The sequence below is a fragment of the Lactuca serriola genome, chromosome 7 (assembly GCF_051521515.1).
Source record: "Lactuca serriola cultivar US96UC23 chromosome 7, Lser_US96UC23_V15, whole genome shotgun sequence".
In the NCBI taxonomy this organism is placed as follows: domain Eukaryota; kingdom Viridiplantae; phylum Streptophyta; class Magnoliopsida; order Asterales; family Asteraceae; genus Lactuca; species Lactuca serriola.
This window is the reverse complement of record NC_136414.1, coordinates 203,327,040-203,353,212: the sequence shown is the minus strand read 5'-3', so window position 1 is coordinate 203,353,212 and position 26,173 is coordinate 203,327,040. Positions and strand designations below refer to the sequence as shown.

At 38.7% G+C, this 26,173-nt stretch overlaps 1 pseudogene; it reads right to left on the bottom strand.

The window, feature by feature from the left end:
• Positions 1-9,106: 9,106 nt before the first annotated feature.
• Positions 9,107-9,529, bottom strand: LOC145064733 (dehydration-responsive element-binding protein 2A pseudogene; annotated as a pseudogene).
• Between the last annotated feature and the right edge of the window lie 16,644 nt (positions 9,530-26,173).

Sequence of the window (26,173 nt, the reverse complement as noted above, 5' to 3'; positions counted from 1 at the left end):
ACAGAATGGAAATTTCGGGTTGTCACAAAACTCCTTTTGGAATCTCATGACAAACTCATCCCAAGTCATGGAAACCACACGTACATATCCTAATGTACAACCAACCTCCTCCCATTGGTCATGGGCTTGGTCCCTCAAAAGAAATAACGCAAATCCAAGCTTCTCCCCCTCATGGCAGAAACTCATCTAGTGAGAATTCTTCATGCCAACGATCCATCGGTGGCTAGCAATTGGGGCCTTAGCCCTAAAAAACTTCGGAGCTCCACAGACTTGAACTCCCAAAAGGAGGGAGTCTGGGCTCCGAACTGTCCCGAAAAGCCCCGATTCGCTCATCTAGAAGCTCCATAATCCCAGAGATACACACCCTAATTCTCCTCCATAATCTCCATGATCCCTCCTAGACCGTATCGAAAATCTCAGGAGTCTGCTCCAAAATACAATGGGTGATCTCTGATGAAATGAATTCCCGCATCTGCTCATCCATCTGCTCAGTGCCAATACCTGATCCTGAACTAGAACCTGATCCTCCTCCATGCTGCTCATCACCATTCTAGAAAGAAACCATACAATAATTAGATCATACCCATAAAATTCCTCATCCTACAGGTTTCCTAGAATCTTCGTGACCTTCCTTGATTCGAGTATGGATCCTATGCTTTCAGTAGTACGAGCGTAATACTACCTTCCACACCTATCCATACTTTCCTCAAGAATTTTTGTGAATCCTCTAAGCCACCTTCTCAAGCAGCTATTCCAAATATCTGCTAAACAACGCATCCAAACCCACTAAAGCACTTCATGGGTTCTCCTAGGTTCCCGACCTCACCTTGCCTTCAATTGCTGAAGAACTCCCATTAATGTCAGCTAACTACTTCTTGAATACAATCACGTGCAACAAAGCTTAGATAATCCTTTGACTAAAAGACTCAACCCTACAATGGTTAGACTCAAATGAGAGTTGCGTAATAGGGCCAAATCCATAAGTATGAGATTATTTAACCTTTGCAGCATGTGACTTAACATATTCACTTAATAGTTAACTTGCATTAGTAAGGGTCTCAAAAAGCACAACTGTGACATCCCCAAAATCACGGCCAGAAAAGACCGATTTCATTTATGCTTTTTAAAATAATTTCAGAGTAAATCTGTAACACCCCGAGATCCAGGTACATTTCTTTCATCCTTGTTCTTTATTGATTGGGCATGTTTAGTCCTTGAGTGTTGGGATTGTAGCAAGTGAGTACGTTGGGCGTACCAGAGGGGTACGTTGCGCGTACTCATGCACTTAATTTGGATGCGGAGTCGCCAAGGTATGCTGGGCGTACCTAGAGTTACGCCGGGCGTACCCGGCCCAGGTGCAAAAACCCTAATCCACCTTGTGCACTATTTAAAGGGTGTTATGGCTCATTTCTCAGCCTCCATATCAGTGAGTGAAACCCTAAAAGAGAGCCCCATCGTCCTTAGTGTGTGAGAGTGTTGATTTGAGCTTTTTGGTGCTTTAGTGACTTGGTGAAGAAGAAGGAAGGGAGTTCTTGGAAGCTAAAGCTTGAGGTGTCACTTTGGATCTGAGATCTACAGAGAAAAGGGCTACACTTGGAGGTATAAAGTTCAAAACTTTCCTCTTCTTTTGGTTGTTGTAGTATGTGCCCTTTTTAGGGCTAAAAACCCCAAAGGTGGAGACTTTATGAGTGTAAAGTGCTCCATGGTCCGAGATCTGTCCCCTTTCTGTGTTATTGGTGATTTAGAGCCATAAATTTTCCATCTTGGATGTTATTTTGAAGTCATGCATGTGTATTTAGCCTTCTAGAGTTGAAGGTGGGATCATTGTGAGAGTTGGTGACTTGTTCAGCCATGCAAAGGCTTAAAGTCATCAACTTTATGGATTAAGGGGCTTAGATGGGGTCAGATCTAAAATATGGACGTATGTCTTAACTATTCAAGACCTCAAGAGCTAAAGGGCTGAAGCAGGGGAATACGCCGGGCGTAATCCCTAGTACGCGCCGCGTACTGGGTGGCGCTCCCCGATTCTGAGGTGCAGCCGGGTACGCTCAGCGTACACATCTGGTACGCGCAGCGTAACCCGAAGAGTTGACTTTTGGTTGACTTTTAGGGTATGGTCTATTGTGGGGCCTTTGAGTTATGAGAGGGGTAAAATGGTCTTTTACCCTTCTGAGAGTGTCATAAGAGAGCATAGTCTAGCCTTTGAGAGTTATATTAAATAGAGTGTTTATTTCATATGATTAGGCGGAGGCTAGGCCAGCGTTTACCGAGTCAGAGATTTACCGAGATACCCGAGGTGAGTCTTCTCACTATACTTTACCTAGTGTGGTAACAGAGTTATGTGATAGAGTACTATAGAGTTATATGCCAGTGTATTTGCATGTTATTTATGTGTTGTGATTTATTGTGATATGTGATATGCATGATTCAGAGTTACAAAGTTGGGACTTTCGGGTCCCTAGAGTTAGGGCCAGAGGGCCCACAGAGAGTTGGGGTTGGAGGGCCGCACTGAGACACATTGACCAGAGGGTCGACAGAGTTTCAGCCTCAAGTGGCTATTATGTGTTAGAGTGGTATTTTGGGGAACTGACTAAACTTTTGCTTATAGTGTTCAATGTTATGTGTTTCAGGTACCAGTGATGACTGCGGGAAGGCGCCAACTTGATTCGTACACACACATGGGATTTGATGTATTTTGATCTTGGGAGATATTATGTGAAACAAAAACATGATGGTATGACATTTTATGAATGAATGGTTTTGTTAAAAAATGTGTTTACAATTGCGAAAAAATTGTTTTAATTTTTACGGTGTTACAAAATCCTATTGATTTAAAAGAGTTGCGGAATTTGTTCCCAAAACAAAATATGATAAAATATTATGTATCAAAGCATTTCATCAAGAGATGCATTTTCATTATATAATCAAAACTCGGGATGTCATGTTCCGATACAGGCCATAAATCATAAACGATAACATTACAAGTCATTCAACAAATATATACATATACAAACTTGTAAACAAAACAACTTAATGATTCATCCATCTTATGCCCTTGCGCCACTACCTGTAATACAAATAAACTGAGTGGGTCAGGCTTGGGAGCCTGGTGAGCATATAGAGTTTTCAACCCACAATAAATAATTATATTTAATTTCACCAACCAACAATAAGCCGATTACCCATTCCCGTTATCCTCACTTTATGTCCCTAAAACAACATCTATCTCAAGGGACCTAATCTAGGATTTTCATCGGGACGGACATTACTGCTAAGGGGTTTCCTCAACAATAGATATCCTAAAGGCAACCATGAGGGGGATAGAGTACACCGGTGAACACATCGTTCACAACACCTACAGGTTATGAACCTACTAGCGTTCCACAGGGCTGTCTAGAAAGATTCTGTGGTCGTTATCCATACTTCGCTGAATAACTAGACCAACAACAACATCATCGAGGCCTCTCATCTGTTTATCACACATTAACTATCTACCCATGTTCTACCCAACATATTAGTAGATAAAAATATATATTTTTATACCTAGTTTAAAACCTATATAGCATTCTCATTCAATACATATTCCAATCAACAGATAAGACACATACACATAACACGTATTTCATAGAGAATAAATCATATCTATGAGATAGAAGAAAGTGAATATATATTCACACATATAGCAACAAAATATACACATAACACGTATATCGTATAAAATACTTCATAGTTATGAATTAGAAGAAAGTAACTACACACTCACTTGATCAGAAGATGATCGGACAGCACTACGACTTGCAGAAGTAGTATTCTTCAGTAGATCTGGAAGATCTTCACAAAAACCGGGCTTCTCGCGAGCAGAGCTTCGGCTCGGGAATTGCACTTCTCGGGATCTTCGGGCTTCGGGACTTGCTTCGGGGCTCAGGATTGATACCGGGGCTTCGGGGGTACTTCTTTGCACGTAAATCGATGCAATACAGGTGAGAGATGAGAGAATGAGAAACCAAACTCGGCTGGCCCTTCAAATCTATTTATAGGGCAAAACTGGCCCTTGCCACGTCGTGGGCTTGGTCGTCATTGCATGCATCATCGCAAGTTGCATCTGGGGGACTCCCGGAGGTGTCAGAAGACTTTCCACCTCGTGGAACTGCTTGCCACGTCGTGGCACTGCTTGCCACGTCGTGGTATTTGACAGTTTTGGGATTTCGCGCCCCGAACTTCAGAAATTCATAACTTTCGCATATGAACTCCGTTTTCGATGTTCTTTATATCGACGCGAAGGTGAGATTATACTCTACAACTCTTGTTTAGACTCTATTGGCTAATTTTGACTTGGTTTTTAATATATTATAAGTATATTACTTATATATTATTTTTAGTAGGCCGGGACAGGAAAACTCTGTTCGAAATTCATAACTCCTTCATCTGAACTCCGTTGTCATCTGTCTTTTTATCGTTGGACTACTATAAATGAGATCTTCAATTATCATTTAGAAAATTTTGGCTAAATATCACTCGATCTCTATTTCGAGTATTCGGGCTGCATACCGCTAAGTCGAAACTTCGAAAAATCATAACTTCCTCATACGAAGTCAGATTTGGGCGTTCTTTTCATGCACTCTCTCGGTTTAAGGAAATCTACAACATTCGTTTAGATCACTAAGGCTAAATATCGCACTAACGTAAATTTCACTTTTTACGTCATTCAGCGTTGCCGGTTCTATCGCGAAACTTCGACAGGTCATAACTTCTTCGTTATAACTCGAATTTCGGCATTCTTTATATATTTGGAAACCTCGTTTCAACTACTACAACATTATCCATAGATATCGGCTTTATCTAACATTTCATTTTGATGCTTATTTTTATTCTTAATTAAATTAAGATACACAATTAAGCATATACCATATAATCAATGTTCTAAAAGGCGCGCCATGGCGCGCGCCAAGGCGCGCCATGGTGTGAGGCGTGGCTCCGCTGTTACGAAAAGCCTCATAACATTGCTGTTAGGCGTGGCGCGTGGCAAGGCGTGATATGGCGCGCCATGGCACGTTATGGCGTGTTATGGCGCGTGTTTTTTCTTTTGAGACACAATTTTTTGCTCTTTGTTATGTCTTTTCTAGTCGGAGATACAAGTATTGTGGTTTTTGTTAAATTTTTGTTACTAGTTATTGATCTAACACTTCTAAAAAGTAGTTATATTTAATATAAATTTGTATTTATGTGGTAATATAATTTTAAATTAATACAAAATCGCCACCCTACATCACGCCTTGAAAAACGCCATGGCTCGCCATGGATCGTTAAGCTTGAGGCTTGACCATGCCGCCACGCCTCATGCCATTTAGAACCTTGCACATAATACTCAAATAATGCACTTCTATTATTTCAAAACGGGTTACAAAGGTTAACCTGGACTACTATATCAATATTAATGACGAGCCCGAAAACACAAGCGTTACAACAACACAAACATCATTTGTGTAGTAATGCTCCAAGCCATAAAACAAACAAAGGATATCCCCTACTCACTTTCTACCACCGTGATAGGAACTTCTACTAACACTATCGGTTGCCTTATGCATGCAAATTATACACAATACACGATCAAATAGACTATCGAATGAATGACTCTACCCTAGGACCACAACCAAATGAGGAACAGGAAATAAGGCTAAATCAATCATTCTAGGATCATATGATCCAAATCGTAAACAATTTTTAAAGCATACACTTAGCAATTACTCCCACTAATATAAATTCCAAATCTAACATATCATACAAATCCTTTTAGGCTACAAGGCATCAAATATCAGGTCAATCTTCCATGAAATTCCTGATGGTATCCTTAGCCTTATTGTAGCATGAAAGGATTCATATCATATAACATATCAACATGTATGGGTATTATGTGAATCACTTACTTGAGCTCGGCTGATTGAACACATCACAATCCCTTTTTCTTTATAAAAATACTTTAAGAAATTTGTTTTCTTTTAAAAGATTACAAATTCCTCAATTTTAGTTCAGTTACACCTGAGAGTGTGCCTCCCTCAAACAAAGGCTTTGATACCAACTTGTAACATCCCAAAAATCCATGGAAATTTTTTCATTTTTATAACATTAATCCATACAACAATTTATTCCCAAACATTGAAGGTGTCACACCCCCGGACCAGACGGCGGAAACGTCCGGAGGCGGGTGACTTCATTGTGCAGTATCATAACAATTAAATATAAATGAAATAGAGCAATCCAAACATCATACATTGAGATAACAAACTTAGATTGTTTACATATTATATTTGTTCTTCGAGTTACACAAAAGATACATAAGTAGAAAAGAATCCAAACTACAACTAAATGATCTTGCATTAGTGTCCCTTGTTTCCTGCTTACTAGATCCTTGAGAATAAAAGTCATTTTAAACAGCGTCAACAAAAAAGTTGGTGAGTTCATAAGCCTTTTTGTATAAAATCGTTTACACTTGTTTAGAATCGTTCTCGTTGTACTTTTAGAAAATCAGCTATTTTCTATAAAATCGTTTGAAGTCTTGCCTTGAAAATCATGAATATATGTGTGTATGACATTACTTTTGTTCATCCTTATAAGGAGTGATCTTTGAAAAGTACTGTAATTTGTGAAAACGAGTTGTGTCCGAGAATAGTTCTTTGAATAGTAATAATCAACCGCTTCAAGAAAATCCCTTATTTGCAAAAAGGAAATATGGTTGAAAATCTTGTTTCTCTTGTCGAGTAAATTTAGTGTGCATTTTAGTTTATCGTTATCGAAATCGTAGAAAAATCGTTCTCTCCAGAAAATCCTATAGTTTCTGCTATAAAATATTCGTAAGTTCTGGTTTATCGTTATCGAAATCATAGAAAATCGTTTTCTCCAGAAAATCCTATATTTTCTGCTATAAAATATTTGTGAGTTCTAGTTTATCGTTATCGAATCGTAGAAAATCGTTTTCTCCAGAAAATCCTATATTTTCTACTATAAAATATTTGTAAGTCTAGTTTATCGTTATCAAAATCGTAGAAAATCGTTTTCTATAGAGTCCTACGCTTTTTAATTTGTAAAATAGCAGTATTACGACTCTGTACTTGTTAGGAGAAAGAATCCACATGGCTATTGTGGACATTCTACGCGATGAAGAAGGACAGTCAACACAACAAATGCGGACCATCACCTATCACGTGTAGGACAATAAACACAACATGCCAAAATTTATTTATGAGGTTTTCCTTACATAAATTTCTAGTTAATATAACATATTCTAGCGAGTCGTTATAACCATACTAATCATGACGGAGTGCCTGTTTTGGCGTTTCTCAGGCGCCCTCGGTTTGGAAAAGACATTTGTCACCCTAGACTGGCCTGTCTAGCTGTAGCGAACAACGAAGGTGCGGGGTGTCAACCCCGTATAGATCTATACACAAATTCCCTCTCTCCCTCCAGGAGACTCTGGTTATAACTCCTTACAGGACTTAGATGTACACTGATATTTTTATATTTAGGTACTTTTGAGATTTGTCTGACTAGAATATTAACAACCTTTTGAGCAATCGTTAGAGATTCATTATTTGTTAGATAAATAATGAAACTCATACTTATTGAATAGAAATATCGTTCTCGTTCCATATCGTTGATTGTGCTCGTTAACTAGGTGCTCGTGTTTGTTCGTTTTCGTTTATTGGAAAACGAGTCATTTTAGCCAAAAGAAAAAGTGTCAAGTTATAATTTGTATAAATTTATAACTGCCGGTTATGACACGCATTTTCTGTTTTATGACATATAGAACATTATTTGTGTTCTTGGAGGTTTTATAACAGCAACTTATGACATGCAAATATTTCTGTCATAAAGGCTCTACTTGTATATTTTCTTGACGCAAACTTTTATGTTGAATATTTATAAAATACTCCCTAATAGTTTGCAAAATAGTCACAAAGTTTCTATTTTCGAAAAATCACTAGAAATGGTGTCCACTTAGTAAGATCCCTTTTATAACTTTTTATCTTAAGACATGAAAGCATAGATAAAGGGGTTAAGTTGGACACACACTACTAGAAAAGCAGCCTTTTACGATGCGCAAACCACGACACTCATTAATTTATGTTACGTAAACGAGAGTGACATTAAAAACATGTCATCTCTTCAGAAAATTTAAGGACTTAGGTCACGCATTATTGCGCACCCTTAAATTAGTGCCCTAAGAAAAAAAAAATTAAAAACACGGAGGGCGCTGTATCTTAAATGCGCGTTCTCTGTAGGTGTCACTTTATACTTTTTATGAACGCGCTCCTTAGTTACAAGCGGGAAAAGAAAAGCCCGCTACCCTCTTTGCCCTAAGCGTTTTGATGCATCTTTCATTCTCCTCTCACTATTGTGCAACTTCTCAATAACAGATCCAAGGTTACAATTTCATCTCCATCTCTCGACTTCATCATATCAATCAAGAAAAAATGCTTCTGATTTCCATTCATTTGCTTCATCTTTGCTGTGATTTCACCTGCTTCTTCTCTGATGTTCTTGAGAATACTTGCCAATAGTGTTCTTGCATTATTCCTTCGACCTGCTTCTTTCCGTATTCTTTTCTCCACAATATCTTCAAAGACATTCTCACACGCTTTTTCAAAAAATCTTTTGTTCTCTCTCAAGAACCCTAGATATCTCACACCACCATATGTGTAGTGTGTTCTGTTCAGATGTATAGGCATCGATGAAACAAGGAACCGTGATATGGAAGGCCACCCAAGTATTAACTCTTCAAGATTCAGACCACCAACACCACCGCAAAGACATTCTCACACGCTTTCTCAAAAAATCCAATCCTTGCTGCCTCCAACACCCCATCTACATCAGACGACCAACACCACCACAAACAAAGGTTCGAATTCCCTTTTATTCACAAGATGGAAGATCAAAAGAAGTTTTATGGTTAATTTTGTAAACTAAGGGTTTATTTTCATTCCAATTTCCGTTGAGCAAGTCGGTAATTTCTCCATTTATCTCTTCTATTTCAGTTTTTCTCAAATTAGGGCTTGCTATTACTAGTCGTCATCTTCCTGATCATCTTCAACTTCTTGTTTAACAGTCGTCATCAATGGCGTATTACCAGATTCGTTGCTATTTGATTCACAATCATCTTTGACCATTTGACTACCCGACCATTTTTGGAGTCTTCAGAATGGTTGCACGTTGTAGTGGAGTCGCAACTTGAAGCACCATTAGGAACCACCATTAATCCAGAATAATACTCGCTCATGGTTTGACAGTTTGGCAGATTGAGACGAGCACAAGGACCATACATGACTCGGGCAGCTTCATCATAAGCTAGGGCAGCTTCAACTGCTGACCCGAAAGTTCCAAGCCATAATCGACTACCTCTATTGGGTTTTTGAATCTCAGCTACCCATTTACCCCATGTTCGTTGTCTTATACCTCTGAAATTACACCTCAAGTTCTCAGGTCCTCCTTTACCTTTCATGTAAAATTCAATTTTATCTACTGGGTTTAGTTTCATTAAACTAAATAAAAAAAGCAAAATTCAATTTTATCAACTGGGTTTATTTTCATTCCAATTTCCATGGAATAAGTCGGTAGTTTCTCCATTTATCTCTTCTATTTCAATTTTTCTCAAATTAGGGCATGCCAACTGTATGATGAAATGCCTAAGAGAAAAATTACAACCAAAAGTGCATTTTGATTCACTTTCAAACACTTCAACTAACTGACCATATTACCCTTGTGGTAGTTAACTTTTGTATCATTAGTGAACTGAACTTGGTTCTCTGTAATGTGCAGACATGATTGACAAGTACATGTTGCTGATGCATCTAGCTTTGTTCAGCCAGGAAGCATGATTGACAGGTACATTTACTTGTCTACATAAAAAGGATTTAAAGTCTAATGTTTACTAAGTTTGTTAGATATTGTTTGTTATACTGTAGAGAAGCATTACAAAGAGGAAATCCAACACTATTAATGTTCTTTATACCTTCTTTTCTACCGGGGGCGAATTTGACTTAAACAATTTTAAAGATGGTAGAAGAGAGAACACTCCTTCTTGTTCAGCCAGGAAGCATGATTGACAGGTATAGCTTCTTTATACCTTCTTTTCTTCAGGGGCGAATTCCTAATTCTTACAAGTATCTTAATATCAGTTATTTTGTTTGTTGAAAGATTCCATGGAGAGTACCTTGGTGAGCATGTTGCTGTCAAGATTCTTAGATCTGAACATTTAAATGATTAAACATTGGGGAATGAATTCTCTCATAAAGTAGCAGATCCAGGATTTATTTATTTATTTATTTGCATTTAAGCATAACTAATATAAGGAAGGGTAAAGGGTGTACCATGAAGCCTCCTATCTCTGTTTGCGTCTTGTCTCCATTTACATGTTAGGAAGCTGTCAATGGTAGAAAATGAAACATAATTAAATTTTATTTATAATTTTTTTATTGTTTTATGACAGGTGTGAGTGTGAAGAAGAATGTGATCGTGACAATCTGTTCTTATGCATGGGTTTGCTATGAATCAGATTGTGAAACTGAGGCTCTACTTGAATGGCTGGAAGATGATGATGCAAAAGAGAAACAACTGAAAGAAAACGTTAAAAAATGGCAAAGGAACAAATCAAATGATTTAAATGATGATCACATTGTGGGTCAAGTTGCACTTCAGCTTAGGTCATCGGTTCATTCCACAAATGCAAGGGCAGAATTAGAAAAGAAATTTGGGGAAATATTCCGATGTGAGTGCTTGGAATTAGTGGGACCTACTTGACACCATTATTTTTCATGCCACTCCACATTTTCAACTAACGAGCCAACTCATCAGTGTGAGACTAAGGATATAATTGGAAAAACACCGTGTGAAGTTCATGGGGGTATAATCGGAAATAATTGCTTGTCTTTACCAAAATTAATTGTGAAAGCTTATGAAATTTTTCAGTTTCTTAAAATAATTTTCGTGGATATCGAAGCTGCTCTTCCGGATGAATCTTTTAGACCTTCAAGAAAAGACCCCTTCAGGCTACGAATTTGGCGTGCGTTTCTGAAATCAGCTAAATAAACTAATGAGCTAAGCTTGTGAAAATTACCATTTTTCCCTTGTTTTAACTTTTTCAATAACTTTTTAGAGTAAAATACAATTTTGTCCCCTGAGTTGCACACCTTTTTATCAGTTTTAGTCCCCTGAGTTGCACACCTTTTTATCAGTTTTAGGGTAAGCATTTTTTTTACATCTACAACTCTAGTTTGCCCAAATGGATTATGTATGCAATATATGGTAATAATTTTTGGAACATTACATATATACATTTAGGTTTACAACATCAGTTTTAGAGACTAGCCCTCATTTTCATGAAACTATGGGAATTGCAAATTCTAGAAATTACTTGGGGAATAAAACTGGTGGCACATTTCTCATTTGAGATTAAATCTTTTCAGTCTCCTAAACAGAGGCATATGTTAAGATAATGATATTCTTCTTCCTTAACCTTGATTGAGCTAGAAGAGGTCCAGTTGGCTCCGATGCCCATTCTTTTAAAATGATTATGTAGAACCAAATTTGTTGATTGATAGAATCTTAATTTAATGTTAGTTTCAATCTCAATGTTCATTATATGAAACCAAAAACTTTAACCAACAATGTTGAAGTAATCTTATACCTGTACTCCATTTACTCGCTTATATATGCATATAGGTAAATATATCTTATTCTTACATATTTTTCATATTGCTAGCTGTTTATTTGACCATCAATCGGCTATCTTCATGTTCTTCCTTGTTTTATTAATGTTTTCATGTGTATATTGTGGTTCTGTATTTACTTGGCAACATTTTTTTTTGTAGATTCTGATATTCTATCTTGTGATATTACAGGATATAAATCACAGTCTATAGATGCATTCATCATTCATTAGAAGGCTTTCTCTGGAAAGAGAACTGGAGGTGTGTACTATGTGCTTAAATCTTGATATATCTTGCATGGGATGTTTTTCTATTGGAATCATAACTTTGATCAGCACATTAGTATCGATTACCTTCTGTATGTATTGCTCCATCCAGGAGAAAGGAAGATAAATGAAAAGTATTTTGATCACTATGAGAAAATTGAGATAGAAACCTATACGCCCTAACCTTTTTATGTTGCAAACTCTAGATGTACATCTACTTGTCTCTGTTTACCAAACTTTGATAAAGAGTTGACCTGTGTTGTTTTCAGGCGCATCAAGGATGTGTAAATACCATTTCTTGGAATTCATAAGGCTCACTATTGATATCTGGATCTGATGATGCTCATGTACATCTTCCTACCTTTTTTCTTCATATGTATTAGCTACCTGTATGATGCCTGAAAACCAAGCAAAATGCAACTAATAATACTTCTTTTTTACATGTAGTTTTTTTAAACTAGAGATGTTCCATTCTGTTTCAGGTAAATCTTTGGAGTTATGAAAGCCACAAGCTTTTGCATTCCATTGACAGTGGTCATAGGAATAATATATTTTCCACAAAGTTTGTTCCTGAAACATCTGATGAGTTGGTAGCATCTGGAGCTGGTGATACTGATGTAACCCTCCTCCCATTTTGTTCATTGCTTCATTCATTCACATGTCTTCTGAAAATCTTAACTCACACCTGTAGGTTCGACTATTCAATTTGTCTCGCACACATGAAGATACTGCTAGTAACCTATCAGCTCATTTTCAATGCCACAGCAGGAGAGTTAAAAAAATTAGCTGTAAGATATATATATATATATATATATATATATATATATATATATATATATATATATTGTTTTCCCCTAACAAATTTACTAATATCATCTTCTTATCATCATGGATTTTCTGTTTCAGGTAGAACCTGGTAATCCGAATGTTGTCTGGAGTGCCAGCGAGGATGCCACTGTGAGACAACATGATCTCCGGGAGGTTACTTCTTGTCCCCCTGCTAAGAACTGTAAAGGACTACTGTAATTTACTTGTGTACACTGACTTTAGAGTAGAGATTTTCTAGTAAGTTTTTATTATAATAGTAAAAGTGTTTTTATGTTTTAACAATGGAACTAACTCAGAGTAGAGATTTTCTAGTAAAGTTGTGGGTTCTAGATCCAATCTACTTATTACAAGGGGCATATATGGGCTATTACTGCAGTCCATAATCTATGGTTAATATAACTAAATATTTTATTTATGATGTTCTTTTCAAGCTATTTGAACGAGGTCTAGCTTATGTTGGAACTGATTATCTTTCATTTTCTTTGTTGGATAAATACATTGAATATGAGTATCAACTATAGAAATGGTTGAATCTTGATTTACACACGAATATTGGAGATTCCTAATTAGCAGTTAGATCAGTATTTCATTAGGTGATGATTGATATACGTTTTTGCAACACAATCTTTCTTTAATTAGTCAAGCCACATCTTTTCATTCTACTTTTTTTTTTTTTACTTTTGACAGCTTTAGGTAATTAGCTGCTAGTCGCCCTTTATCAGAACTGAGAACAACTGAAGAACTTGAAGCTGCAGCAAGGGCAAAAGGGGAATTCAAGAATCAAGAAAGTGAGGGTGAGATCCATCCGAATGATGGATTAACAGAAGCTAAATAGTTGGAGACTTATATTTCCCTTATAGAAGAGCTTTATAAAAAAACTAAGGATTTCAATTCTAAAATCATAGATTATGAAACAGCCATCAGGAGATGTTTCTTATCACTGATAAAGATAAGGAGGCGAAGTTTCTCTTTTGTGATTCCATTAGATGTTTCTTATCATATACTCATTTAAGTTGTATGTTTTATGGAAAATTGTAGGTTATTAGCACATTGGGAGTGCGTAACAAGATTTTTGCAAAGATAGAAAATTTTGAGGTCGGATGCCCACATTTTTCAAGTTGTATGTAATCAAATTGTCTCTTATGTCACATTGGGGAGATTACTTTAATGTCACATTGAAATTTCATCGAATAGTATAGCGATAAACAGAATAAATAACAATTTACTTTCATCTATTATTTGTATGACATTACATTTTATGCAATGAATTTTATTTTTTTGTATATGGTATTTTATTTTTTATTATGAGACATTAAATACAAATTTAATTTGAAAATTAGTAAATCTATAAATAATATTTTTTTAAACATTTAAAATTATGATACGCAAAAATGTGTGTCATCTTCATTTATGACATGGCCTTTCTTGACAGGGGCTTTCTTGATACGCGTTGCGTGTCATTAACACGCGCGTCATAAGGTTACGACACGCGAATGCGTATCGTCTTTCTTTATGACAGGGCCTTCCTTGATACGCATTGCGTGTCGTAAACGCGTGTCGTAACTGCGCGTCGTAAATGAGCGTCGTCTCTCTTTATGACAGGGCTTTCCTTGACGCGCATTTGCGCGTCGTCTGAGCCTTTTATGACGCGCAATGAGCGTCGTAAAAGGATGTTTTTCTAGTAGTGACACTCAATAGTTGGGAGGCTCTTTTGTTCAAAGTATCCTCTGTTCTTTAGGAAATTTAGAAATCATTCGTTCGTAAGTATATTACTAAATAATAATTTAATAATAGTTCACACACACATACAAACATACGTATATATGCAACCATTTAAGAATCTAGGCGAGATTTGACTTGTACTCTCCCCCAAAAACATTAAAACATTGAAAAATGTGGGGTATGAAGCTCACCTTGAGTTGGTTGAGGAGTTGTTTGGAGTTATGGAGTGAAGATCTCAAGCTTAAACTCTTACTGAGATGAGGAACTTCCCTGGGAGGGATGCTTTCCTAAGAATGATCATCACATATTATTATGAATAAAATAATATGGATTCATCTTGAAATGTTATAAAATATTTGATGTGTGGAGGAATTTACCTTAAAATTTCTTAGGAAGAAGTTGAGAAATTTCCTTTCAGCAAGATCCTCTGTTCTTGCTTGAAGATGAGTTTTTGAGAGAAAATGGGGAAAAGTGAGAGAGAAAGTGGAGTCTAAACTCCCTCACTCTCGCTGCTTTGGAGTATAAGGAAAAGGAAGGGAATATTTGATGTATGGGGATTTGGTGGTCCACGCATGGATATTTGGTGGATAAGGTATTGAGTATTGTGATTTGCATGGGAAATGAGGAACTTCATCAAATCACAAAGTCAATCCTTTTGTCCTTTTCTTGATTTAGGATAAGGTTTTCCTAAATCCCAACCATTTATTTTTATGAAGAGTATGCTTAAGATAATTAATTTTAGCATAAAATAATGGTTTTAGGGGTCTTAGTTAAGAAAAACACGAGTTTGGTGGGATTTCCGACCTCAAAATACCTTAAAATGGTGAAAAAGTCCGAAAATGACCAAAATCCGGGGTTAAAAGGTGAAATCCGGAGCTCTAGGGTAATTTCCGAAGCTCTTCTTTAAATTCCGGAGCTATATCTTAAATTCCGGAGGGAAGGATGAAGGTTGCGACGGTCCGAAGTTGCCAACATGCATGTTCCGGAGGCGCTGTGCGAATTCCGAAGTCCTTCTTGACATCCGGAGTCAGGTGCGAACCAGGTGAGTCCGGACCGAGGTGCGAGGCAACCTAGCCCTTCCGAAGCACATGCGAGATCTTGTCCGGATGAGAAGCTTCCCATTAGTCCATCAGAGGGTCCGAAGCAGGGAGGGGTTCCGGACCAAGAGGTTTAGGACCAAGAGGAGTCTGGACCAAGAGGGTTCCGGACCAAGAGGGTCCTTTTTGGTGTTTCCTCTTCCGGTTTTGAGCTGTTTTCAATTGAGGAAGGTACCTAGGGAGATTTGAGATACATGGAGAGATTTAGGAGAGATTCCACGTACTGGGAGAGATTTGGGAGAGATTCACTATTCTTGGAGAGATTTCGCATACTTGGAGAGATTTGGGAGAGATTCACTATTCTTGGAGAGATTTCACAAACTTAGAGAGATTCACTATACTTGGAGAGATTTGGGAGAGATTCATTATTCTTGGAGAGATTTCTCACACTTAGAGAGATTTGGGAGAGATTCACTATACTTGGAGAGATTTAGAAGAGATTCACTATTCTTGGAGAGATTACACACACTTAGAGAGATTTGTGAGAGATTCGCTAGACTTGGAGAGATTTCGCACACTTAGAGAGATTCACTATACTTGGAGAGATTTATTATTCTTGGAGAGATTTTGCACACTTAGAGAGATTTGGGAGATATTCACTATACTTGGAGAGATTTAGGAGAGATTCACTATTCTTGGAGAGATTACACACACTTAGAGAGATTTGCAAGAGGTTCACTATACTTAGAGAGATTTCGCATACTTAGAGAGATTTGCGAGAGATTCACTATACTTAGAGAGATTTCGCACACTTAGAGAGATATGGGAGAGATTCACTATACTTGGAGAGATCTAGGAGAGGTTCGATATACTTGAAGAGATTTGCATTCTAACACTTTATGGCTCCCTAGGAACGCATATTGAATGCTTAGGTGTGTTAGCACAAGTCTCACAAGAGTCCTTGCTTACCTGAGGACGAAATTTCCTAGCCAAAAGTGCTAGTTGTGACATCATCCCTCCGTTAGAGGGAATTTTGTCCCGAAATTCTTTCGAAGGGTAGGGTTATGAATGCGAAAATAGGTGAGGGTACTTTTGATTTATTTGGTCCTCACATTCCCAAGTGAATACCGGTTCACGCCTAACATTTCCCTTGAACCTTCACCATCGGGATGTGGCTTTGCTTTTGTGTTCTTAACTTTCCCGTTCATTGTCTCTATAGGCGGATCAATGATTAGGAGGTTCTAGTTCGCCTTAGTCTTGTCTAGTGGGACTGGGAGGGTTGTCCGATAGACACTTTCTAGGTTCGATACATGGAATGCAGGGTGTGTGTTACTAAACTTGGAGGGTAATTGGAGTTGGTAGGCTACCGGGCTGATCCGTGCGAGGATCTCGAATGGTCTGGTGCATCGGGGAGTTAGTTTTCCTTACCTTTCAAATCTAGTTACTCTTCTTCGAGGGGAGTTCTTAAATGGTACTCTGATCCCTACTTGGGATTTCAAGGTTTTAAGGTGTTATCTACATAGTTTCTTTGTTGATGTTTGAGGTCGTGTTTGGGTTTTGACTATCCTTCTTGTGGTTTCTCGAGTAATATCGGGTCTGGTGAGTGTGCTATTGGGCATTTGTCATCTTTCCAACTGGGTATCTCTCATCTCAGCCTAACAGTGGATGATCTGCACCTTTGGCCACACAAGGCCTCGAGGGGTGCAACTCCTATGCTCGAGTGGTAGTTGTTGTCATATGAATACTCGATTAGAAGCAAGTGGGCATCGAACCTTGTCAATGTCCACTACACATGCTTCTCTTCGGGGTGTGGGTTCGTTTTTACCTTGACCTCGACAGGTGGGATTTCTAGAGTTTTGGTGGTTTGACACTCTTGAGCGCTGAGCACATGGAAGGGGAAATGTAAAAAACTAGTTCCTTATGTTAATCGGAGACTATGAGTTATCGGGACCTTTCTTGGGGAGACCTTTATAATGGTCTTCTAGGGATCGGGATCCTGGTGTCCTAGAAGTAGAGTTTTTTGGGCCTTAAGAGTTGGTACTATGGTCACCAAGGTTGAGTTTGCGTGATATAGTTGACCTTATGAGTCTTAGATTATCTTGGGAGTTTTCTCCCTAGGGTCTTTCCAACCTGATGGTAGATCGGTCTTTTCCAGTTCCTTGCTGTTGATTAATTGTGTCTCCGATTCAGGGTAAGGAGTATCGATCCTTGAGGATGGATTTTGGTTGGCTTAATCGTAGCCGGTGGTGCCTATGGCGATTTCGTTTTTCTCCCCTTATGAGTTAGACAGGTGCCCTTGTGTTTATGGACTAGGTCTTATGTTTCCTTTACATAATATGCCGATCTTATGATCATACACTATTCGTTCTTGTGACTGTGCTAAGTGGTGTCGGTTGTTTGTTCATTGAGGTGATTCTAGGAGTCGAGGTGATTCTACATCTGCTTAGCACATGGTTGAGGTTTCTAAGAGATTTTAGGAATCTCTAGAGGAATGGTTGGAAGCCTTTTGGATTCCTTTTTATGCCCTTTGCTCCTTGATTTTTAATCTTTGTTGGGGCTAAAGAAGGGCATGGTATTTCTTACGCCAGAACTTAGGCGTCTGGTTGATAGGGATTTCGTCGTTATCGAATGAAAGTGTTTTGTTATTTGGTTGCATAAGACAAAAGTCTATTTGTAGAGCTCGAGGTTTGTAAGGTGAGAATCAAGCCTATCCGTGTCAACTGATGACATTAGACTCCTTGTTGTTACATCGATTTGAGGAGTATTGGTTGTTAGGAATGACAGGGTGTTTTATGTTCATGATCCTATCATTACTAGTTTTGTTTTCGTTGTTACCATTGGATCTATCTCGTTTCTGTTTGTTAGGTGTTCTAGTGTTCGCGTTCTTATCGTTGCTAGTTTCGTTTTTGTTGTTACCATTGGGTCTATCTCGTTTCTGCTTGTTAGGAGTTCTAGTGTTCATGTTCTTATCGTTATTAGTTTCATTTTCGTTGTTATCATTGGGTCTATCTCGTTTCTGATGGGTTTTGGCCATATGAACATTCCTATGTGCACATGCAAACCCTAATGCTTGGATCTAGGTTTCTCTAATTAAACATGCTTTGAATCCAAGACTTCTAATGACTAATTAAGTATAAGAACAATACAAAATCAGATCTAGAAGTTTACCTTTGAATCTATTGTTTGATCTTGTTGTCTTGGAGCTCTAGAGTCACAATTGTCACTCCTCTAATGGCTTACAAACACCAACTAGCAAGGAGGATGATTTGAGAGAGAGGTTAGGGAAGAAATTCGGCCAGGGTTTTCTTTCTTTAGAAGAGATGCCAATTTCACATGCTCTAAGGGTCTATTTATACTTGTAGGCCCCTAGGGTTTCACCCTTAAACCCTAGTTGGATAATCTTTCCTTAAAGCAATCCAAATCCTTTCCAAGATAATGCCTTGAACGAATTTGAGGCTATCCCAAGCCCTAGAATTCGTCCAACCCTATCCCTTAAGGATTTACAGCCCAAAGTGTAACTATCAAACAATTGACATTTTATACCCTCTTATTTAATTAATCTCTTTAAGTCACCAAATTAATACTAATTAATCTATGACTTATATTAATCAAATAACAATATTATTATTCCTTATATTATTCTCATAATATATTAATAATATCTATTCTCTCATAATAAATCATCCTATCAAGTTGCTATGGTGAAGGCAACCCAAAAGGACCATGCACAATCGGGTCAAATACTTGCCTAATATAGTTGCAGCCGTAGACATTATTCCAACAGTCTCCCACTTGGATAAGTCTAGTAACTATATGCACAAGTACAATCCGATTCGCAATCGTAGCTCTCAAAGACGCTGTCAAACTCTGATCTAATCAATCTTGTCCTTTAGATAAGGGATCGTACAGTCCTCTGTTAGATATCATGCTGACAATTCTATGGAATGATTAGTCAAGCATTTAGGTTTCTCGATCTCTGATTTATTTGACATAGAACTTAATCGAACACATCAATTCAGTTCTGACCGGGCCCGACACATAAGTCCAATCAAATCATCGAGCAGCCGAGATATCGCTTTTACCCTCTTGGGATAAAAGTAACATATAAACTTTGACTTATATGCATTTACTTATTCATTAATCAACTATACACAACAATGCGTTTTATAACACCGAGTTACTGATGCGTTTTTGCATTATCAATGTACAATCAATTAACAAATAACAAACCATATATCTAGGTTTTAAGACTATATGATATTATCGTCTTGCGATCACCCTTTTATATCACATTCCATAAGGTGATTCCAGCAAGCGCGGGTTTGTTCCAATGCTCAAAACCAGTTCATAAGCACTCATGAATGTTGCAGCAACCCTTTGCTATGTCTAAAACCATTTAGGCAATCTACACACCAATTCATGACAATCTTCATTCATATCTACTTCCAACATATGAACGATTGTGGACAATTTGAATAATTCGATTATTCTTAATAAACTCAATTATTCTGGAAGTCAAAACATGCAAAATGAAACAATAGTTAAACAATTAACATAAGACAGTAACATTACTCATAAATAAAACTCCTTTATTTAATCATCAAACGTTAATTACATTTATCTATTACACGTTTCTAATACTATCTAATCTATGCTAATATCATCCTTCAACCCAATACTCCTAGCATGCTGCAAGTGCTTAACCCTACTCAGTCCCTTCGTAAGAGGATCTGCTGGGTTATCTTCTGATGATATCCTCTTCACTACGAGTTGTCCTTCTTCTACATGATGTCTAATAAAGTGATATTTTCTGTCGATGTGTCGTGATCTACCATGATCTCTCGGTTCCTTGGTCAAGGCAACCGCTCCTTCATTATCATAGAAAATCTCCATAGGCTCCTTTATGGCAGGTACAACTCCAAGGTCACCAATGAAGTTCTTCAACCATATCGCCTCTTTCGACGCTTCGCTCGCTGCAATGTACTCTGATTCGCACGTTGAATCAGCTACGGTTTCTTGTTTGGAACTTTTCCAAGTTACTGCTCCTCCATTTAGGGTAAAGACCCAGCCCGACTGCGAATGGTAGTTGTCCCTGTCGGTCTGAAAGCTGGCGTCACTATACCCTCGCACCTTCAAGTCATCACTCCCTCCGAGGACTAAGAACCATTCCTTCATCCTCTGAAGGTACTTAAGGATATTCTTCACCGCAATCCAATGGGCTCTGCCAGGGTTCTCTTGATATCTACTAACCATGCTCAAAGCAAAGGCTACATCAGGGCGAGTACAAGACATAACATACATGATTGAGCCAACTGCGGAAGCGTATGGTACTCAGCTCATTTATGCTATTTCAGCTTCGGTACTCCGACTTTGAGTCTTACTCAACTTGGCATTAATTTGTATTGGTAATTCTCCATTCTTTGAGTTTTCCATACTAAAACGTTTTAGTACCTTCTCTAAGTAAGTTTTCTGACTAAGTCCTATTAGTCTCTTACTTCTTTCTCTCACTATCCTTATTCCCAAAATATAGGAAGCCTCTCCGAGGTCCTTCATAGCGAAGCACTTCCCGAGCCAGGACTTAACCTCCTGCAGAGTCGGGACGTCGTTTCCTATGAGTAGTATGTCATCGACATACAAAATGAGGAAGCTTACTATACTCCCACTGGCTTTGACATATAGACACGATTCATCTTCGCTTCGTACAAATCCAAACTCTTTGACTTTCTCATCGAAGCAAAGATTCCATCTGCGAGACGCTTGCTTCAGTCCATAAATGGACTTCTCAAGCTTACACACTCTATTCGGATGCTTCGGATCCACAAACCCCTCTGGTTGAGCCATGTAAACATCCTCAACCAACTTTCCGTTAAGGAAAGCGGTCTTGACATCCATTTGCCAAATCTCATAATCATGAAATGCGGCAATAGCTAGCATCACTCTAATATATTTTATCTTCGCAACTGGTGAGAAGGTCTCATCATAGTCAACTCCTGGAGTTTGAGTAAAGCCCTTCGTGACCAATCGCGCTTTATATGTGTGTACGTTTCCATCCATGTCGGTCTTCTTCTTGAAGATCCATTTGCACCCAACGGTCTTACGTCCGGACACATTATCAACCAAATTCCAAACTTGGTTATCATACATGGATTGGATCTCGCTATCCATTGCCTCTTTCCATTTCGCAGACTCCGGGCCTGCCATGGCTTCCTTATAGCTATTAGGTTCATCAAGGTTTATTAGTGTACCATCACTAATATACGTGTCCCCTTCGGTAGTAATATGAAATCCATAAAACTGGGGTTGAACTCTAACTCTTTCGGAACGTCTAAAAGGTAAGGACTCGTCAATCGGTTCAACCGGAGTTTCCTCCTCGGGTTGAGTGCCAGCGGTGTTCCTTCATCTATCGACTCTTGAATCTCTTCAAGCTCGATTTGCCTCCCACTGTCTCCTTGGCCTATGAGTTCTCGCTCTTGGAAAACTCCTCTCCTCGCAACAAAGACAACATTGTCCTTCGGTCTATAGAAGAGATATCCAAAGGATTTCTGCGGGTAGCCGATGAAAATACATCGCTCACTACGAGGTTCGAGCTTGTCGCGAGTGTGTCGTCTTACGAAAGCCTCGCAACCCCAAACCTTGATATGTGCTAATGAGGGAGCTTTCCCTATCCACATCTCTTGAGGTGTTTTGGCAACCTTTTTAGTAGGGACCCGGTTAAGGATATGGGCGGCAGTCTCGAAGGCATACCCCCAAAAAGAGATTGATAGTGAAGCATGACTCATCATAGAGCGAACCATGTCCAACAAGGTTTGATTACGCCTTTTTGCCACACCATTCAATTGTGGTGTCCTAGGAGGCGTCAATTGTGAAACTATTCCACACTCATTGAGATAATCGTGGAATTCAAGACTTAGGTACTCTCCTCCTCGATCGGATCGAAGCATCTTGATTTTCCTGCCCAATTGATTCTCCACTTCATTCTTGAACTCTTTGAACTTTTCAAAAGTTTCTGACTTTTGCTTGATTAAATAGATATACCCATATCTACTATAGTCATCGGTAAAAGTCACGTAGAAGCGGTTCCCATCCTTCGTGGTTGATCTAAACGGTCCACATACATCGGTATGTATTAGGTACAATAGACCCTCACCCCTTTCGCAAGAACCAGCGAAGGGTGACTTAGTCATCTTTCCAAGCAAACAAGACTCGCATGTGTCATCTTCCCTAAGGTTGAATGACTCCAACACTCCATCCTTTTGGAGTTGGGCTATGCGTTTCTTGTTGACATGTCCAAGACGATAATGCCACAAGGATGCTTTATCCATACTACTGGAAGAATCTATGTTCAAAACATCATTTCCTAAGTTATCAACAATCATAACAGTTTCATAAATTCCATTACACGGTATTGCTTCAAAATAAAAGACACCATTTAGATAAGCCAAAATGGAACCATTCTCATTATTAAAAGAAAATCTAAAACCTTGTCTAAACAAACCATGAAATGAAATGATGTTTCTAGCCATTTCTGGCGAATAGCAAAAATTGTTCAAATCTAAAGATAAACCATTCCTAAGCACTAAAGAATACACTCCAATCTTGGTCATAGGCGACGATCTTCTATTCCCCATGATTAGATTTATTCTTCCATGCTCCACGTCTCTACTTCTTCTTAGTCCGTGCACATTAGAACAAATGTGGTAACCACAACCGGTATCAAGAACCCAAGAAATAGCATGGGGTGAATCGTTAGATTTAATTGTGTATATACCTGCGAAAGACGGCTTGATCTTTCCTTCCTTGATGGCTTGCAGGTACTCTGGGCAGCTTCTTTCCCAATGTCCTATCTTGTGGCAGTGGTGGCACTCTGCCTCCTTTGGGTTAGGGCAAGGCTTAGCAGGATCAACTTTGGTCCCACTAGAAGAGGCACCATCAAGGGCTTTAACCTTGCAATAGTTCTTAGATGAAGCCTTCCTCTTCTTTCCCTTTCCTTGTCCAATAGCCAAAACAGGAGCAGCGGGTGGATTGGGAGTTGGTGCAACAGACTTGTCCTTGAAGTTGCTCTCAGCGACCCTCAAGAGACCTTGGAGTTTGCTTAGGGTGACCTCCTATTTGTTCGTGTGGTAGGTCATCCTAAATTGATTGTAATTGGAGGCAATGAGTGAAGCACCATGTTGATCGCCAAGTCTTCCCCAAAGTCAACATTCAACTTGCGAAGACGGTCGACATACCTTTGCATCTTTTGCAGGTGCACGGTAAGAGACTCTCCATGACCCATCTTAGCGGAAATCATGTTAGTGAAAATCTCATAACGCTCTTGTCTCGCGTTTTGGTGGTATCTCTCCAATAAGTCTTGATGCATCTCGTACGGGTACATGTCCTCATAGGACTTTTGGAATTCGGAGTTCATAGTGGCTATCATGATGCAATGTACCTTCGTTGCATCTCGCTCGTGAGTTTCAAAAGCGGTCATTTCAGCCGGAGTAGCGATTTCAGGGTTGATTTTCTCGAGCTTCTCATCGAGGACATACTCCTTATCCTCATAGCGAGCAATTGTGCGAATGTATCTTATCCATTCGCTAAATTTCGTCCCATCGAAAGTGATCTTTTGACAAAGGCTCATCAATGTGAATGAACTAGCAGCAGCGTTGTTTGCGTTCGACATCTACAAATAGAAAGGACAAAGATAGATTAGAGTATGAATCCCTAATTATCACCCAATAAGAAAAAATTAGGGCTAGGATCCAACAACAATATTTACATATTAGAAAAGGGATGCCGTAATCCAACATGCAAATAATATGAAGGTAAGTCAATGACGATTCACTAATTCTCGACCATGAAAACCTAACTTTAAGTTCTAAATGAATTTGAGAATTCCTAGGTTTAGATGAGATTCATTGAAACATTTCAATGGCATGTTTAAATCTCGATATGCCCCTCTTTTTTGTGACTGGGATACCGAGGATCACAAAGCGGGTGTGAATTACCATGCAAATTCACATGGTGCCTTCATTGTAACGATCACCTATTCGATGTACCGGTAAACCACACACGCTCCATCGAACTATGATAAATAATGAATCACCCTTTGCCACCTTTGCTTAGCATCAATTAGTGTGCCGGTAAACCACACACGCTCCACTAACTTCTTAGCAAGGGTGCAAAGTGTAATTTCATGGGATTGCATCAATTCACTTTTCCTAAAGTAACTAAGATTGGGAAATTTTTTAAAAATATGTAGTTACTTTGTATTTCATATTATACTTTTAATGAGAGGATGAGGTTGCCCTATCCTACCCGTTCGGCTAACGACCCTCCACCGATCAAGCAAGCGGTGGGTGTGAGTGTACACCCATTAAGCGCCATTTTATAGGCCGCAACCTTATACCCACCTTATAGATCGGCTTCGTGAATGAGGCCTACTAATGGTAAGACTAGCATTTTAGTTATATATATATATATATATATATATATATATATATATATATATATATATATATATATATATGATGAGATTTAAAACCTTTAAATCTATGAAGATCGATTAGATCTCAAACAGAAAAATAAATATAAAACTGTAAGAACACGAAAATAAGAACGAGACAAGTGTGAATCAAACGAGTCGAATGATTAAAACAAAATCCTCAGAAGAGCTCGATTAAGAACATCAACTGTAGAGGATTAGTAGGTTACAAGAACGATTAAAGAAATCAGGAAATACTATCGTTACGCTCTAGAATTATCGTTTCAATCGTTAACCTAATATGCATGCAAGCATATACTTATATATTAAACATAATGGGCTCTCGGTTGGACAGGCCCAAACCGGAATACAAAATAAATAAATAAACATTCGAGCCGAACGACGCAACACTTAACCAAAACTTCAGCCCAACAATCTCCCCCTTTGCGTCTATTGGAGCGAGACCTTCACTTGTTACTTGGGCCAGCAGCGGAGCCAGGTACCTTCTTCTTCACAGTGTTGAACAGATGAGAGATTAGCGCCAGAATCGTCTGCCTAAACCTGATGTACCATTGGATCATGTCGTTGAAGTACTTGACATCATCCGCTGAATTCTCTTTACACCTTTTGATGATTGATAACACATGCTCCAGACAAGCAGTGGTGTAAAGATGTTTGTCAGCTAAAGCGAAGAGACATTTCTGTCCTTCGGCTCTAGTGAACATAACCGAGTTGCGTCTCGGATCTATCTTGCCCATCTTCATCTGATTGAGATCACTGGCCGATCCCACAGGAGCTATCTTCGGTTTCTTCTTGAAGACAGTAGCGACCTCCTGATCCATCAGGGCAACCTCCATGATATAACAAACAATCATCCTCTTGATATGGTCTATAATCGGACCATATTCAGCTTCGTTTGTCAAGAGGATGTTGTGCAGAACAATCCAATCATGAGGATTTAAGTTAGGTAGATCTGCCAGGGAGATATGATGTGCAGTTCGTGCAGATCCCCGAATCACCTTGAACCGAACGTTTATGAATCGACCTTCGGTGTAAGGCTTCAGCACCCGAACGTTTACAATCTTCTGTGCACTCCAAGTAAGATATTGAGGACGAGCAGCCGCCAGATAGAAGTCAATGAGCTCCCTGTCAAGCTCA